The sequence below is a fragment of the Marmota monax genome, unplaced genomic scaffold, assembly GCF_021218885.2.
Source record: "Marmota monax isolate L192 unplaced genomic scaffold, Marmota_monax_Labrador192_F-V1.1 WCK01_AAM20220418_F8-fsc00136, whole genome shotgun sequence".
Taxonomy (NCBI): Eukaryota; Metazoa; Chordata; class Mammalia; order Rodentia; family Sciuridae; genus Marmota; species Marmota monax.
Window position 1 is genome coordinate 308,654 of NW_026693905.1, and position 19,310 is coordinate 327,963.

The 19,310-nt window shown below is 37.4% G+C and overlaps 1 protein-coding gene across 1 annotated transcript in view; it reads right to left on the bottom strand.

The window, feature by feature from the left end:
- Nucleotides 1-19,310, bottom strand: part of Vwc2l (von Willebrand factor C domain containing 2 like) — a 146,911-nt gene that overhangs the window by 37,338 nt on the left and 90,263 nt on the right. The gene's annotated exons all lie outside the window — the stretch shown is intronic.

Here is a 19,310-nt window from a genome sequence, read left to right on the forward strand (position 1 = left end):
TTCTTGCGGGATGTCACCATTGCACAACTCCAGGGGGCGCTGTTCACATTGTAATGAGTAATGGGTGTCCCCATCACCATACAGAAACTCTTGGCTGTGCATTAATTGTGTCTCCTACCAAGGCTCTTTGCCTGGTGGTAATGTATTTCTTCCTGTTCAAGTGGAAGTTGCTTAGAAACAACTCAAGACTAGCCATATTACAACTTCCATTGTTAATTTTTTTTTTTTTTTTGGTCAAAAGAATGCAGCGATAGAATTACCTGAAAACATAAGGAATACAATAATTTCTTTAAAGCCTAAATTTTAATTGCAACATGTGCAATTAAAATGCATAGCACTCAAGAGCATGACACCTGAGCAATATGCTTTGTGGCACAATTGGCATCAGAATGCAACATGGCTTCTGGGTACAATGAGTGGCATGTTGGTCTATTTTAGCATCTTGGCTGCAACATCATCAGTACCTCGGACACTTACCACACTTCTCAGAGATACACGGTGTGAATCGGAGGGTCCAATTTGGCCCTATGTATGTCCCTCCTGTGAAATTTTTCTGGGGCCTGGCCCTTGATTCCAGCCACCAATATCTGCAACTGAAGGGAATGAAGCAGCGCTAGGGTTCTGAAGCTATGACCAAGAAAGAAAAAGAGAGAATTGAAAGCGTTTCCATCCATTTTATTGGCAATGAGTCAAGGAAAACAGTCTAGAAATATTTGTTAGAAGAGGGGCTCAGGAAGTCACAGTCACTTGGAAGTTTTATGATTAAACTCTGCCTGCCGTTATCCAGAGATAACCCCAGCAATTTAAATTATAAAAGCCACATACGAATAATTCAAAGCTAAATTATGGGCATTCCCTAAGACCTCCTGTTCTTCACTTGGGTGACTAAAATCAGAGAAATGTCTGTGTTTATTACGAGGCAAATGCCTTAAATCAGAGAATGCCACATGAGCTTACTCTTGGGCTGAATTTGCATTTATATGAAGAGAAATAACAAGTATGGTTTTGAGTGCTAGATCCTTTTTTTTTTTTTCAATTACACTTATTAAATCCCTTGGCTTTTCTTTTTTTTTTTTTTTCTCTCTCTCTATACCCTGCAGAGAAGTCCATCACTTTAGATTGCTTTAAGGATGAATGTGGACAGAGACTCTGAAGTGGAAGTTACCTACAAGTCAATGGCAGAGCCCAAGGGCAGGGACCTGGGAAGATAGGTCTGCATTTTGCTGTTTAATACTAACTGACCTATCATTGCTGTAGGCTTATTTAATTATTCTGGCTTTATCTTTAACTATTGCTATAATACCTTATAAAGCTACAATGTGACAATAAATAAATATATATGCATGTGAGTATGCACACATATACATGCACTGTATAATTACAGCTCAAAACAATCCCGTGAGGTAACTTTGCACATTATTATGTTTCTAGGTTACAAAAGAAACTGGAGCATGGCAAGGTTAAGTGGTTTTTCAGGTAATCATGAGCAGAGCTGTGGATCCTCCTGGGTTTTGGTCTCTAAAAGGAGCCATGACTTGAAGTTGGTACAAGGATCAGAACAGATTTGGGTTGAGAGGAGGAGGTTACAAGAAGGAATGCAGAAGTCAGCCATGGGGGGAGGAGGTCTCTGTCTAGCACAAGGTCACTACTCAGGCATTTGTGTCCCCAACCCAGTGTTATGGCTTAGTACCTCTGGTTGTTCCTATCTGTTCTGAGATGTCAAAAACTCATGTGGGAGGAAGTTGTAAGTTTCTGCAGTGACCCCTGAAATGAGTTCTCCCCATCTCTCTCCACTTCTCCCGCTTTCTCAGGTAGCTGGAACCATCAAATAGACAAAGTTGCCATCGTCAGCTTTTTATGTTCTAAATATTCGACTTCAAAACAAACATGCAACAACCGCCCACATAAAGAACTTTGATAGTTTTGCAAAAGCCTGCAAAATTACCACTGAGGTAAAAATGAAGAGATAGATATCAGCCTTTCCTCTGATCTCCTGATTTTGCTACCAAATGAGAATGGAAAACAAATTTAAAGTCATTTCAAAACATTCATAAAAATTACTAAATTGTTGAAAAGAAAGGTGGAAATTTGTTTATTCGCGTCTGTGGGAAGGCTATCCATGGAATATATGGGGTATCTGTTTTTTTTTTAATGTGGCTTCAATGAAATGAGGTGATTTTTTATAGAATATTTATCAGAAAAATACATTCTTACCTCAGTAATATCCACATAAGCAAAGCAAGCAATTGACTACCAACTTTTCCACCTAGGATCTGAAGCAATAATGATGATCCACCCAATATTACTGACACTATGAGTCCTAGCGACTTATTTCTTCTCTACTCTGTTCCAGGTGCTGTGCTGTAGGCATTTTGCATGTGGTCAGAGTGGATTATGTGAATCATGGAGCAGGTTTTTGTCAGTCCCTGGTTGATGTTTTCTACCTCCATGGCTTCCTTTGCATTTGGTGATCTCAAAGTCATGTTTTCTGGAAATTCTCAGAGAATGGGGCTTTCTTTCCCTAATCTATGGAGCCTAGAAAGAAATATGGCATCACTCCCTGGGGAGGAAAGTTGGAAGATTGCAGATTACAGAAAAATCAAATCAGTGCATGAGTGGGGCCACTAATGCTGTAATTGGGTGTGTCACTATAGTTTTCATTTCCATTTGTCCTTTCAAATATGACAGGTGAGATAACTCTGGTAAGATGACCTCTGGTGTCCAAATCTGCTCTGTTGCAATGGGGAAATAAGAGCTCCATTGATAGTTATGCTTTTGTTTGGACTTTTGCCCAAACAATTTCTCACTCACATGAGAATGTGCCTTGGTAGTAGTGTCCCGTGGGTCGGTATAACTCTGACTCTGCCTTCATGTGAAGTGAACCACTTCGGCAAAGAGCCCACTTAAGAAAAGCCTTTGTTTGACATCTGCCGACGGAGTAGTTTGCCCTCCCTGAAAAACAGAACACTTAACTCACGGCAAAGTTGATTACCTGCAGAATAGACCTAATATTCCAATACAGAGAAAATGCAAAATTGCTTCTTTTATTTTCCCATTTTTCCACTGTGCCAGAACGAATTACCTGTCCCTCCGTACATTTAGAAGAAGGAATGTCATACTAAGGAAAAAGTAACTTGATCTAAAAAGCATTTGTTACTTCCAAGGAATAATTATTTGGCAGTGTTTCCTCACATCCTCAGCAGAAAAAATTTGTCCTGACTCCACAGTCTACACGCGGTCAGAATGTGTTTGCATGTTTGACGTCCTACAGACATTGCTGGCTGGGTGGGACTGCAGGGAGTTCTGCTCATTCTTCTGCATGGCTTGCATTTTTCAAGTCTTCTGTGATCCCCCCGCAATTCAAGATTTGTAGGGGTGTGGGTTGGTTGGAAGGTCCTCAGGGAATAGCCACTTCCCATTTCCTTCTTATTGCATCTACAGAAAAGTATCCAGCTTGATGCCAAAACACAGTTAAGTTCACTTAAGGATAAGAATGGGAATAACCTAGATTCAGGAAACATTGAAATTACTGTGTGGGTGAAAATATTAAACCACCCTGGTTGTTGACATGACTGTATTTTTCATTTTCTACCATTCATCAATCCTAACATGACTACCAGTGCAGCCAATACATCCACCCACCCTTGTACACCACACAAAGTTAAGTGTGGCTGTTTAAGTACTGGACTGGGGAATCCAGGGGTCTTCCTTTTATACCATTAGCAGGTTAATGCTGTTTTGGTAATGAGCTTTACTCACAATTGTGCATAAAATTATTCAAATATATGCATAAATGTATGTAGTATTAACATGCTATGAGATGGAAACAGATATAACCAGGCTACCCGTGACACCTATCTGTTTTCAAGGTGTGCATGAGTTACGTATGATTTATGGAAACCTGTTTCTACCTAAAATCTTTCTTTGCAATTCCTTTTTGTGGCCCTTCTTGTTCTCGTCTCACTACCTGAAAGTCCCATCTTCTGGTTGTACCAGCCTTTCCTCCTCTAGCGTACCTTATTAAGTCCCACAGGTAGTCATAAGCCCATGAGTCAGGAGTGGGTAGCCCTGGCTGCCCATCTTTTTGGCTCATCAGTGTAAGGAGGTGTTAATAAAGGATCAGCTGCCATGGCATGAGAGCAGTGACAGATGTTTCTTAGTGCGTACTGCAAACAGAAGGCTAACTGCAGATCAATACTTCATATTATTAGAAAATGAAGACTCTGCCATTACTTACAGCTGAGCTCAACGGGTAATGTCAGCCCCCTCGGCTTCTGGCATCCACTTTCTCTCCTCCTTGAATAATTGCTGGTTGTCTTTGAGAACCAAACACTACAATGCCATGGAAATGGCTGTGCTGTCACGACATCTAAATTTTAACCAAGGGAAGGTGAGCTATGAAGGAGAGAAGTTTTGGCTTGGGCCCCACTTGACACATATTCATTTTAAAAGTACTTATGCAAAAGAAATGGTAACCTAAGTACAGAGTAATTTTATTTTATTTTTTTCCGCATGGTAAGTCATTCTCTGAACTGCTATAATTCTCATGACTTTAACATGGCTATTGTTATTTCTGCTATTGCTGCGAGACCTGAAGAAGCACCAGTCTGGAAGAAGCTTGTGTTTTTAAGCTAGGGATGTTATGGAGTCCACTGAATTGTGTGATTTTTATGATGGAGGATTTTTGGAACTGCTAGTCCTGTGTCTGATAGAAGATGAGGGATGAAACTAACAAATACCTTGGCATACACATGAATCACTTTAATACATGCCCATAGATGATTTGATTATTCCATTGGTCTAAGACATAAATTAAATATAGTGACTGACTTCTCCAAACACTGTGCTAACACCCCTGTGCAGAATCGAGGCAATAATGAGAATTACTCAGCACTTTCCCTCTAAACCCTATTTGTAGAAAGCTTTACAATTTAGATAGAAAACTACAATGGAACAAAACTAGGACTTGGCAATGGCTTTTGTACAAGCACTTTTTGACTCTCAAGCTTTTTCAAGTTGTCTTGTACCTAAAGCTGTCAATCAGATATGTGTTCTTATATCCTTGTAAGAAGAAATGCCTATAACATTCAATAAGAAAACAGATTTTGGTTATTTAGTTTTTATCGACTTTTTTGAAGTTAAAAAAAAAAATTCAGAAAACCTACAAAATACAAAACTACTAACATTAAACACAAACGGGAACGCTGGATACCAAAACTATCACATTGGCTTTAAGTCCCTTGAATAAGTTTCTGTATGTTTAATATGGAATGGCTGAAATCTGCCCCACAGTATGACATGTTCATGGCTTTGTGAGGAGTCTGGAAGGCTGCCCTTGGAAAAGGCTGAGTACATTGGCCCAGGGTCTGTCTGCTTTTCTCATGATCTGCCTCCTGACCTTAAGCAAGTTCCTTACTTGTGACTTTAGGCAAGTTCTAATGACCAATTTCTCACTTGAAACATGTCTGAAACATATTCTAGTAAATGCATCTCTCTATCTATCTATCTATCTATCTACCTATCTATACATTCATTAGATCAAGCTTTAAGAAATTTCCATGTTCATAGGTTAAAACAATCATGTACTGGCAATTTTGTATAGTAGAACTAGATAGCTTTTCTTTTTCCCTCTAAAAATTTAACAAGAAACTCTGTATGAACTTAGTTTCAAGAAAGTAAACGGAGACTGGAAATGATTAGTGGATGGTGGGTGGTTGATGAATGGAAGCTAGTATTCTCCAAGTTCATTTGTTTTGCTGTCCTCTGGGTGTTAAAACTGCCAGGTAATTTGGGAAGCTTTGTTGTTGTTATTGTTTTTTGACATCATGAACATGTTATTTGACAGAATGCTTTGTTCTATGGTGACCCAGTTACCTATAGCAAGTGGTTCATTTCTAGGCTCTTCCTGCTAAGTAGGCTAGAAAAAAAAAGTGATATAAATTAAGAAGATCACTCCCAGGCATATTAAACAGAGTTGAAGGGAATACAGAGAGAAGAAAAGTTATGAAGATATTATAACTGTCCAAAAATCTGAAAGGCAGCTGTGCATAGGAGATATTAAATTTATTCCTCTTGAATTTAAAATATCAAAATAGGACTATGGATAAAGGTATAAAGATGCTTGTCTCATCTCACCTTGTGGGGATTTTTGAGAACCTGAAGGCTTCAAGGAAGAAAAGAACAGGCTCAAAGGTACTGAGACTTTCTTATTAACAGAGAATAACTATTGGTAGGAACATCATGGAAGGGACTCAAATGCTAGCTGACTGGCTGGTTGTAAGGCATTTATGTTGTCTTCCAATGCTGATATTGTACAATTTATGTATCCTTCCAGAATTTTTACAACATCAACCAAGATGCAAGCAAGTCCACTCTTTGAAAACTATAAAACGCTTTGTGAATGGAATATGTGAGCTTCAGTTTCCTCTGTTACTATTATTTCTTTGACCGAGGAATCGCTTTACAATTAATGTTAATGGTTATATACCTTGCAATTTATTGTGAAAGAAATGATCTAGTATTCATTTCAGCTAATGACTGGGACTTAATACAGGTCAATAGTAATAAATGAATAAGAATGACTGCTCTCTAAGTTACAGCAGAGAGAGAAGAATTTATTTATACCACAGAAATAACTAACTAGAACAATTTTTATGCCAATATTAATTTATTAGCTAATGCCAAATAAAATTTGATACCTTAAGGAAAATGAAACTGATAGTATGGTAGACAATAAGCAGGAAAAAGTTGAGGGAAGGACTGTTGCATGATGTGTCTTTTATCACTTTTTTCTGCAGGTGACAAGACAGAGCCAGGCCAGGAAGGATTGATGGATAACCTTGCAGGCAGAGGCAATGGCCAGTGCAAAGATAGTTTGGCTCAAGGAACAGAAGAAAGGCCAAGGTGGGGGGAGAGAATTGTGATGTGAGGAGTCACAGGCAGACAACATCATGCGGGACTTGCAGAGTGAGTTAGGTTCTCCATTCGAATCTCAGTGGAAGCCGTTGGAGAGGTTTAAGCAGGGGAGGAAGTGGACTGTCCTGTGGAAAATGGGTTTTAATGAAGAATGAAAGCAACAAAAAAGGGAGACCAGTAGGAAGAAATGGAATTTTCCAATCTCTTCTAGCTTAGAGTATGATTATGAGGCAGGTAAAGGTAGAATTAAGCCAGACTTTTGTCAGGCTCTTTGTCCCTGGGTTGGCTACGGTGACTTTCTTTATGTTGGACTGTGGTTCTTCTATTAAATGAGTCAGCTCCTAATTGTGTCATCTATTTTATTCCACCATAAAGGAACTGAATGCTGCCAAAGAAGATTGAAAGATATTGGCTGGGAGAACAAATCCACTTTCACTTTATCCTTTAGCCAAGTTTCTAAACAGTGATGTGGCTGTGTATATCTGTATAAAGCAAAAGGGAACTGTAAGCAGCTCTCTGGTTAACAAATGGCTAACTAGATGTTCTCCAAACATCTGAATTTTTTTCTCTAAAGGTTTCCATTTATATGAGGATATTCTAAGAGTAGCCATTGCTTGGTTTTAAGAATATTAATACCTCTCACCTCTCTGTGGCTAAATACATTATTTTGAACTAATCAAACAATACTTTGGCAATAAAATATCTTAATGTAATACAAAATAAAAATCATAGTTAACATTTATTGGGCACTTAGATGCTGGACACTATTTTAGAGCTTTATATGTACTAACATTCAATTCTCATAGTAATGATACAGACTAATTTTTTAAATCCGTATTTAACATGAGAGAACAAGCAGAGAAGGCTTCCATGTGCTCTACTCATACCACATTGAGTTCAGGGCCAAAGGTATAAGTAAAAAGCAAAACGTTTCATAAATCAAATGGAGAGTTATTTGTTTTTAATGTCCATGTCCCAATTATCGTTAACTAGCAATCTTAACATTATTCTCTTAAATGATTATTTGTCAGCTATTAGGTGACTTTTCCCCTTGTAGCAGATGATCTTCTTCAGCCAAATTAAAATTCAAATTCCCTAATGGATCCAGAGACATGGTAGAGATTAAGGAATGAACTCTTTCCCAAAGTGTTTCTTAGGAACCATAGTCAGAAGAGATCATTTAAAGGTGGGTAGGGGACAGGGGTCCCATGCCAGAGAACCTAGGGAACTTACTGCTGCATACACATCAATATCTTAAAGAATTTTGAAAAATCATTTTTAAATACGTCCAGCATTTGCCAGACTTATTTATTACAAAACGTTCCCCCTCCCCCACAAGTAACAATAATGCCCGTTTTTGTAGGATGCATCTTGTGAAATGCAATCCTTTTTTGAATGCTCTTGCAGAGTTGCTTAACTCAAGTCATGAACTTTCTGACTGTATGAAGACCCTTCTCTGCACATGTGAACCTGAGCCTTGTTCCTGCCTAAGGTTCCCCTATTTCCCAGGCCTGGGTTTTATTGCTTCCTTTGATTTTCAAAAGAATCTCTGACCTCAAGGTGATTAAGAATCCCAGTCAGGGATTTTCTGTGCAGAAAAATGGACGAGATAGAATGAAATCCTTTTTCCTTGCAACAGGAATTCATGAGGAACTAATGAGCTCCTTATTTATTTAAAGTTAAAAGTGAGAGAGAAGGAGAGACAAAGCCCTTCCACCCGCCCCAGGCTTTTCTAAACACAAACCACTCTAATGGTGTGTGGACCTGTCTTGTACTTGACATTTCTGAAAAGCATAAAGTCAGCTGAAGTGCCCTTGGCTCTGAAGCTGTCAGTAAAGAAACAGAAATGGAATCTTTTTTTTTTTTATTCCTTTAACCTTTGTTCAAGCCAAGATTATATGATAACTGCCTACAATATATTTGGTTTGATGGTCAAATAGTCTGATTCTTTTAAATAAGAACAAAAAAGTAGAGTCATTTGAAGAGCTCGGGACATTAGTGAGAAAAAATAACTAGGACAGTGACTCCCTCACTGGGGTGCAGGTTAAGTTTGGGGAGGGACTTTGTGCTTCTCACTCACTTTTGTGACCTCAGCACCCAATACAGTGCCTGGAATGCAGCAGTAATTAATGCACATTTGTGAAATGAATATAAAGAAGGTTAGAATAAAGATTGCTTAATTATAATTTTTGTTGGCCTAAACGGTTCAATGGTCCTTGTGCTGTAAGTCCTTCATTTTTATATATGAGAAAACCTGAGCTTCAGGTTAGACTCAGGGAGAAAAATTCTCAGAACCAGGATGAGATCTAAGAATTTTACAGAAACTAGAAACTCTTGGAAAAAGAATTACATTTAGCAAGTCTAGACATTCTAGAAAACAGATATTGTTTTCCTGGTGTTAGGGTTTTATTTTGTGCTTGAACTTCCATTATTTAGCAACTGAGAATAGCTTAGGTGGATAGAACCAGAAAAAAGGCTGAGATGACACCAGTCAGACACAGAAAGACAAATGTTTATAGCATGGCTTGTCAGCTATTAGGTGACAAGACATGTACAATGGTAATTTGTCTTTTTTAAAAATTGTTCTTTTTGATAGTGTATGGTATGGTTTAATACGTTTGAATTTTTCTTTAATTTTTTTTCTTCTCTAGTAATGAACAAACAGACTTAAGATAAACTTATGACTATATAAGACACGAACTTCTTAATTTTTTTCCTGTACAGATTGAATTACATCAATCCATTTATCAAGCAACTCTTCACAGGTAACTAACCCCAGGAAAAAAAAAATAGCAATAAAGCAGACTATTTGGCAGGACTTGAATCTTTTTAAGACTTAAACAATAATTTTGTATTAACTTATCCTTGGTATTTCAAGTAGTTTCTTGAAATACCAAGTTAGAAGAGAAAATCAGCTTTTTAATGTTAAAAAAAGTGTGCATTAAATTTTCTAAAATACTTTTCCTTCTCTAATGAGAGACACATGCATTCCAAGTGAAAAAAGAACAACCAGTAAATAGGCAGCTTATGACATTTGTGACCAAATTGGCCGCCTCAGAGGAAATGGGGAAAAGGAAAATGCCATTAGTTTCCCAGAGTGCTATGGCTCTGGGAACACGAGGACGGGGAATTCTGAACACTTTTATCAGGACCACAAATGCCCAAGGGCTCTGAGCATCCATGCATGCTGGCTCAGAAGGCAACAATTAGCAGTCAACTTGAGTTGGAATGAATTAAGGTCTTTGAGGGGCCAAGAAAACTTGGCCACAACAGCTTTAGAAATAAGAGTCTACTAAATGAAAAAAAAAATCATTGTAAAAATTTATTTCTCTTCTGACAAAGTCAATAGAAGATGTTCACCTGGTTCTTTTTACCTGAAACAGTCTACTAACAAAGTCTGATTTATTAATGCTTATTTCTATATTGGCATAAATGTCTGAAGATGTGTCTGAATATATTACATACACGAACATCAGCATGTTCTTTGAATATTAAAAAAGTTAGCTCTGGGATTTTTTACTTTCATGTAAATATCCTTTATTTCTTCCTTATTGCTTTGTGTATTGTGTTCTCAGTATAAATATGTAACATATCAAATATAATAAAAACCAAAACAAAAACAATAATTTGGAAAGTAGCTTCTCATTCTGTAAAATAGTATTGCATTCATCTTGGTGCAAATGGGATAGCTCATAATGATAATTAAGTAGTCTGTTAAAAAAAAAAAAAAACTAACCAGATGTGTCTTTGTGAATAAGTTATTATAATGACTTCTTTGTATATGCTAATTTTTTGGTGTATAACATATTTTTAAAATATTGTGTGTTAAAGACTATCGTAAAATTAAATAGCTGCTATGTGGACTTTAATAATAAAAGAAGCAAAATTGTCATTGATAAACTTAAGGACACATTATATTTACACCATTGCTTTCTGTCTACTGTCTTCTTTTTTTTTTCTTTGTTAAGATTGCAGATCTCTGCTGTTTTCTTAAAAATGAATAAAATCAACACTTAAAACAGAGAAAGTATAATCATCTTATTAATGCAGCACACACAATGTTGGATTCTGACTTTCCTCACTGCTCTCTAACGTAGCCCATTTGCTCACACACAGGCAGCATTTCTCCTGGCCAGAGTGATGTGCCACAAGCCTAGGCCAAGTTAATCTGCTGGGATCAGCAGCCACCTGTGGGGTTGTTGTTTCTGAAGTAAAGAAAGAGATGTTCTAGGTAATGATGCTGATGACCACTTGCATTTGATGGTCACAGTGGATATTCTGGGTATGGCATGTTTACCTCCTTGAGCTAATAAATGAACTGTTTTTCTGGGGAAATTGGTCAAAATTTATTGACAATAGTGATAGTAAGGGACAGGGATAAAAATGACTTTAATCATTTTGATGATTTAAGAAAAAAACAGATGCATATTGATAAAGAGTAAGAATATGGAAATTAGGAGAAAGAAGAGGAAAAAGCAAAAACTGTGGAATTGGTTAGCCTTGGGTTTAAATCTTGTTCAGCCTTTACCTAGTTTTCTTGCCCTAGTCATTTCCTTCTATAAATCAGGTAATAAAACTATCTGGGATTTTGAGGATCAAAGGAAATGCTGCATATAAATTACCTAGTATGTTTCTGGAAACATGGCTGCCTTTGAATAAGTGTGTATTATTATTATTGTTGCTAAATGGAAGTAACAAATATATATTATTCTACCATCAGATGCTGAAAATTTTATTACACTTTCATGTATTTCATTCATTTTTTCCTCGGCATACTTTTACATTGTTGAGACCACATTGTGTCTACGGTTCAGTGTACTTTGCTTTATTTGATATAATACAGCATCAAAAAGAAACTCTGGCTATGATGGTAAAAGATATCACTGTATGCTGGCAGGAGAGAGTTACAGGTACCGTCGTACATCACTGGTAAAAGTATCAGCAGGTATAACCTTTCTGGCGAGCAATTTAGGAAACATATTTCAAGAACATTAAAAATCTGTTACCTTTTGACCTGGTAATTTTACTTCTGTATAACCAGTCTCAGAAAATAAGTGAATATATGAACAAAGACTCATGGTCAAGGAAGTTCATTGGAGAGTCATTTATAACAGGGGAATGAAAATCATTACTGTCCACCATGAGGAAACTGCTAAGTAAATTATATTACATTCAAAAAATGAAATATTTACAGGCTTTAAAATAATTTTTGAAGAACAGTAATATGGAACAGTGTCCTTGATAGTCTGTTAACATGAGATGAACATAATGTCTGATGCAAAAACTACAAGAAACATTCCAATTTTGTTTTTAAAGAGTAGGTATGTATGGAGAATGGGCTGGAAAAATATAACCTTACATTTTCATCATGAATAATGTGTGGCTGGTGGGACTATATAGGATATTCATTTAAATATTGTTTTGCTCATCTTTATTTCTTGAATTTCTTACTTTGATCACAACCTTATGTAAACATAAAAGGTGACTATGCGTATTTATGTATGTGTGTGTGTGTGTGTTTATCAGCAAACATTATATTCTGAGAACTTCCCCACACCATTAAATAGTATTTGAACTTCAAAACTATGTATTTTTTGATAGCTTTGGAGTGTTTTGTTTGTGAATGCACTCTAATGTATTTAACCCTTTTTGGTATTGTTTTGTACCTCTTTGCACATAAATAAATCTCTGTTGACATTTCTAGACCTTTCTTTTTTTGTGAGCTCACAGTATTTTGTCATGCAAGTGAACCTCAGGGAAGTTCATTTGGGTGTATGGATGCATCAGCAGGACATGCACCTTCAGAGTGATGCAGCAGGGACAAAATGGGACAGTGGCTGTGGATGAGTGGAAAGAAACAATACAGCATCTCTGGGGAGGAAGGCAAAGACTTTCCTAGCTGGAACCTGGGGCATTCTGTGAATGACTTACTGCTTGGGAAAGAATTTAAGCAGAACACTGCTGTGGTTGGTTCTTGTTTTCTTTCATTTTCTTGAAAATCCTATCTAATTTCTTTGCCTGGCTAGGCCCTCCATTTTTAAGAGTCACTCGTGGTGTAAAGGTTTCCAACGTGGGTGGGCTGAGAGTAGTGTTGTCACAGTGCTGCGTGCTTGCTCTTCTCTTTGTAATTTCTGTTATATTGAATGACTATTTATTTCAGTGGCTTGCACACTCTCTTCTCTTGCATGCTTCTTGAGGACAAGAACTATGTCCTATCATCTCTTATAGCTCCAGGGCCATGCAAGGTGTTTTGTGCACTGTGTATGCTATTTAAATTTTTTTTTGGGGGGGGATCTGCAATACATTGTAGGAAGTAGGAATTCCAGATGGGAGGACAGGATTTGACAAAGGACAGGCTTTGTACTTCTGGGGACATTTGTATCCATGTGCTTCTTCCTTTCCCTTTGTTTCCCAATCACTCTGATCAGGAATAAATCAGCCTAATTTTCATGTTACGGGGTTTTGAAAGAGTGAAAACTTTGTACTCTGTAAAGTACTCTGTAAGCTTGAGTTTTGTGCTATAGTGCTCATTGCATTTAAGTCTTTTTCCATAGGGCTTGGATTAATGTGCTGCTCCTGAGGAATACTGGCCTTCCAGACCCACTATGCTCTTGATGAGCTTGTGCAAATAAAGTAGATGTTCCCCTTAGTAATTTAAGGGTTTTGTAGAAGTAGGTTATCTCATGTGAAGGTTAATATTTGCATTGCAATTTATAAATTAAAAATGATTTCAGCTAAATTATCTCATTTAATTTACTGATTGCTAACATTCTTTAGGGGATAAAGCTTTTCATTCCACAGTTTCAGATAAAGCTTTTAACATATAGTACTACTGAGAAAAGTAATCCCAATAATGGTACTACTATCAGATCATTTTCTATAGGGAGGTATTTGGAAGTGGAAAAATCCTGATCTTGAAGGATAGGGAAGGAGAAGGTGCCCTAAAAGAGAAACCACACACCAGTCAGAGATGGGTTTTCCTGACTGATAATGTTCCTCATGCAGTTTGTGGTTGGAGGAAAGAAACCTAACTTAGTATCTGTTATGGTTCTCCTAAATTGACAGCCCATTCTCTAGGCCAAATTAATTCCTTCAATTTCTGCCAAAGAGCTATATCACCAGCATCAGCATCAGCATCATCATTTAATGTGTGTTTACTGTTTCAAATGCTATGCTAAGTGCTTATCTGAATTACAAAATTTAATCCTCCAAGAAACTTATGAGATAAATTTATTGCTATATATACATTGCAGATGAGAAAACTGAGGCATCTTGGCCAAGGATAGAGAAAGTGGTGATTTATTTGGAAAAAGAAATTCAACCAATCTGACTCTAGACTTCCAATCAATTGACACACATTTTTAGTTGATTCTTTTTTTTTAAGTTTTGTTTTTTTAGTTGTAGATAGACACAACACATTTATTTATTTTTATGTGGTGCTGAGGATCGAACCCAGGGTCTCACATGTGCAAGGTGCAAGCCCTACCACTGAGCCACAACCCCAGCCCCTTAGTTGATTCTTTATGTGCTTTTGCCTGAGTCCAAACTATCTCTGTGTGTATTTGTGTCTCCATCTTCCTTACCAGGTTTCAGTGCCCCCATTTCTGTCTGTCATAATACCGTGCAGCTCTCCTTCACAGCCTTTACACCACTGGAATTGGCAGGGTCCATATGTAGGAAGGAAGCCTTAAGTGTCTGGGGTACTGAAAGCCACATGAAGAAGTATTTTGAGGAGCAAGGGGAATAGCTGTGTCATATGTCAAGTCAAGTAGGATAAGGCTTTTTGTTTGCAGTTCTGAGCTTCGTGACGCTGAGTAAGCTACTAACCTCTCCAAGCAGATAAACATCTTTTTGAGAACAAAGAGTTGACCAATGCATTTGGTCATATGGAGATCATTGAAAGCCTAGGCAATATTATAGGAGGTCATCTGAATGGTGGTAGGGAATAAAATCTTGAGAACAAAAAATTGATAATGCAGGGAAGAAACAGAGAACGGGGTGCAGGAGGATTGTCAGAGCAAAATTCATGGAAATGAAAATGGGGTCTAGTGTACATTATCTCATTGAATATTGCCATCAGCCTAAAAGGAAGTTTTTATTTTTCTTCCCATTTTTCGTATGAGGAAAGCAAGGCTTGGAAAGGTCAGTACCTCGTACAAGGTCACTGATCTCATTAGATGTCAGAATTGCAGTCATATAAAAGTCTACCTACACAAGCTCATAGCTCTATTTCTTCACATCTTGTTGGTAAGAAAGACTTTTCTGATTTGAGCTGAATCAGCTCTATATACATTTCTTCCTTAGCTTCTTTTTTTTTTCAAAATATAAAACACCTGTTTTTCTTGCTGCAAAATTTTGCTTCATGGTAAACTATACATAATCTATATAGATCAAAGTTATCAATGCACTCTTTGGAATGAAAGAAATAAAATTTTTGGAAACTCAAGCTCTGGAAAAAAAAATTTTGAACATATTCAATTTCTGTAAGTCATTGTCAAAACTGTCTACTTTGGAATCTGCTGACTTCAGGAGTCCTAGGATAGCCCGGACAGCCAGCAGCAGGTGGTTCTTAAGATTCCTTTTTGTTTTGAAGAAAACTCAAAACAGCTTCTGGAAAGCCATGCTGTAAAGGGCTGAGAGTTGGTAACTGAAAATTGTGAGGTAGGGGGTGTTGGTAGGTGTTGGTAGGTGAGCAGCATTACACCTGAGCACTGAGGAGCTGATTCCTGGGTGGTGCAATAAAGGGAGCAATGTGCTGATGAATGTCTATACAGGTGGCGGGATTTGTAGTATTTGCCAATTCCTTTGATGCAAATACTCCCAAGGAGGTTCATGTCAAGTTATCAAAGTAGAGTGGCTGAATACGTGTCAGAAAGAGATGAGAACAATTGATTCTCCAGCATCTGTGCAAACTCCATCGGGCTTACCATTAGATAAAAAATGTATTTCTCAGTGGACATTTTTACTTGGTCTTAGTTCCTGGTGCCATACACTTCGAAGCAGCACAGAGAGGTGGAAAGAAACTTGCATCCAAATTCCAAAGAAGAGGGGTCTGTAATTATCCATGTGGCTTTTGCCTCCTCACTTGTTTTCTTTGGACCCTGATTGTAAAAGGAGGCAGCTGGCCCTTTAAGGCTCTTGAGAGTTGGCTGATTCTGTGATGAGGGGCCATACAGGATGCTAGAAGTCAGCCCTCTCCTCTGCAGGGATGAAGAAAATCTCCTTGTAAAACCATGTGCTATATTGTGCTTTTGGGTTCCAGATGAAAACGCTGCCTTTTCTCAGTAGCTTGTTCATGCTGTTCTCTATCACTCTGGCCTTTGAGATTTCTTAAAGAAAGCAGCAGGGATGTTTGAGGTTGTTCACGGAGAATATTCCCAACGAGGCTGTCTCAATAATGAAAAGGTGCATGCAAACCCACCAGATCTGCCTCCTCGTGGGGAGGATAGATAGAGCTGCAGTCCTAACCTTTTATTTTATGGCTTTCCCATCTTTTGCTAACCCTTTAACATTATATTAACAAAAGATGGACTGGGCAGGGGGCAGGGAGGGGCCTTATGCTTTTTATGGTCTATTTTAACATTTTTATTTCGCTTTGAAAAAATAAATTTGCCACCAGAATTAAAACTGTATTTTATCCTTTTAAATGCAGCCCCAGATGATGTATGTAACTGCACTGGCAGCAAGTCAAGGCTGCACAAAGCCCAAATTGAATCTTCCTTCTGAGTACAGCTGTGCATGATATTTTATGCAATTTTTTATGCTGGTCATAAACGAGGTGGAAACTGTGATTATGCCAATTTTGGAATAACACATTTCCACCAAAAAGCAACTGCCAGTTCTCAGACGTGTGTATGTATTTACGGGGTTCAATCTTTCTTTACTCATGACTAGATCGTGGGCTATTGACCCAATAAAGGAGAAGTACTACAGGTGCTTAATATCCTGTTGCTGTGTGACACAGGATTGCAAAAACCCATCACGATTTCCTCTTACTACACTATCTGTTTGGCAAAATGTAGCTCCTTAGCAACTGAATATTCTGGAGTAGGGACTGATGTTTAGTTGCAAAAATAACTATGTTCATTAGTATTCCATTGTATGTCTATATCTACATCTACATTTAGACAGAGTAAAATGAATACAAAGGAAGGTTTCAGATATATTTACAAAAATTTGCCTTAATATTAAAATATACTATTTCATTGTACTCCGTAAAATGATATAAGAAGCAGAAGAAAAATATTACCTAGAGATCAGAAATTGATGCTTTTTTTTTTTTCTTGTTTGCACTTGGCACAATACAAATGCTTGCTGTCTATGTCTGGTATGAACACAGAGATCATCTTTAAACACTTTAGTTGGAAGGCTGGAGAAGCAAAAATTAAAATGTTAAGTAAATGATTATAGAAAAGAATAAACCTTTGATATAAACCCTAACAACTGCTAATCCAAATAAACTGGTGCTACATTTAGAGCTGTAGATGAAGCCATTAACATGAGTGTGTGTATCTAAGCTGAACCATCCATCAGTTCTCATTGATAAACAAAACCCAGAGCCAAAGATATTTGCCCCACCAAACACCCTGCTGTTATTCCTAATGAGCACTTCTGGCATCTGAGATCCTTTCAAGTTGCTGACTGGGCTGAGAGTGCCATATGACTGCTAGTGATCATTTTGGAGAGTATATTTCACACATCTGAGAATTTGTCTTTAGGGCTTTCTGGAAGATCTTAACCAGGATCCCTTGCTAGTGATACTGGAGGTGATGCTCTTGTATTAATTAGAGGGTTCTATTCTATAATTTGTAAATTTTCTTCCAAACTTGAGGATCCTTGATCCCATGAAGAAAATACACATGTCTCAGTAGGACCACCAGCAGCAAACTTTGTTTGGCAGTGACTAGGTCTTCCAAAATTATATGATGAATGTTTGAGTGAATAAATGAATGAGGAACAGATATGGATAGATATCATGTTGGACTCTGTTCCACAGTCCTGAGGATCAACAATAGAGAGATCGTCTCTGCCACATTACGAATTCTCACATGTAATTAATTTCCTGAAGATTAAATGTCAGGTAACAAGGACCTTTCTCGTTCTGGTATTGCCCTTATGAAAAACCAAGTCATTACTTTGTACATCTTCAGAAACATTACTCAGAACTGTTATTTTTACATCTTAGACATAATTCAATAATCAATTCACAAACACATTAGTCTGCTCGCATAATGTTGTTGGATGTTCCTAACTGGGAAAGCTGATTGAATTTCAAGATGAAGGAGGTACAGTTTGAAGGTCATGGTAGAAGTGTATGGATTGATGAGAGACATTGCTGGGCCTCCTTGACCTGAAAGCAATCATTTTTCTAACCAACATGACACTTATTTCCAAAATGTTACCATCAGTACTAAACTGGTTTTTCAGTTTCTTTTGATTGTAGCCATGTGATCATCTTTTACTAACTGAACTGGAACAGCAAGGTGCAGATTTCCTCTATAAATAGGGCTGTGTTGCCTTACCTTCTCCTTATAGTGGTGAACTCACCACCATAGAGGATTCTAGAAGCATCAACCTTGAAAATCACTAGAGTTTCAGTGGATTCTGTAAGGAGTTAGCTTTGAAAACCAGTGATGTTTCAGGAGGAACTTCTTAGCACATATTTCACTTAGATGCTGTAGTTTATGTGATCGTTATACTTCTAGTCATAATTCATCATGCCAACCTTGATACATAAAGTCATAAATGATTCCGTTTCCAGTTACAACCACTTATACATTCTTCTTGTGGTCTATCACTTTTTTGTGGGGGAAGGAAAGTAGTTGCTACTTTTGACAGCTCTTGGGTTTGAAATTCTTGGATGTTGAATTTAATGCATCTACTCTTGAATTTTACATTTTGACCTGATAGTACTGGTTTCTGGTTGTAAAACAAACCCTATTATTCATCAGCAGGTACCTGTCACATTGATGAAAGAATTTTTAGGAAGCGACAGTGATGATTTTAAAATGCAAGTGATTCTTAACACATCACAATAGTAAAGGTTTCCTGATGGTCGCCTGATGGTACAGTGACTGTGACAAACAAAAGACCTGCTGTCCTATTTTTTGCTTGAGCAGGTAGCCACACAGTTGCTTTCCAGCAAATTTATTGTAGAATAAAAAATTCATTTTAATTCCTCATGTGTGCATTATCTGAACTCATAATCAAATAACACAAGCGAAATGGATAGTTTATTTGTAAGTGAGGTGTGATTTACAAATAAAGTGTCTCAAAAAGGAAAAACATGGCAAAGATAAGCATCAAGTTTCTGACTTGTTTCAAGAATGACCCAAAATATCATAATATATATATATATATATATATATATATATATGGATTTATGTACTTACACA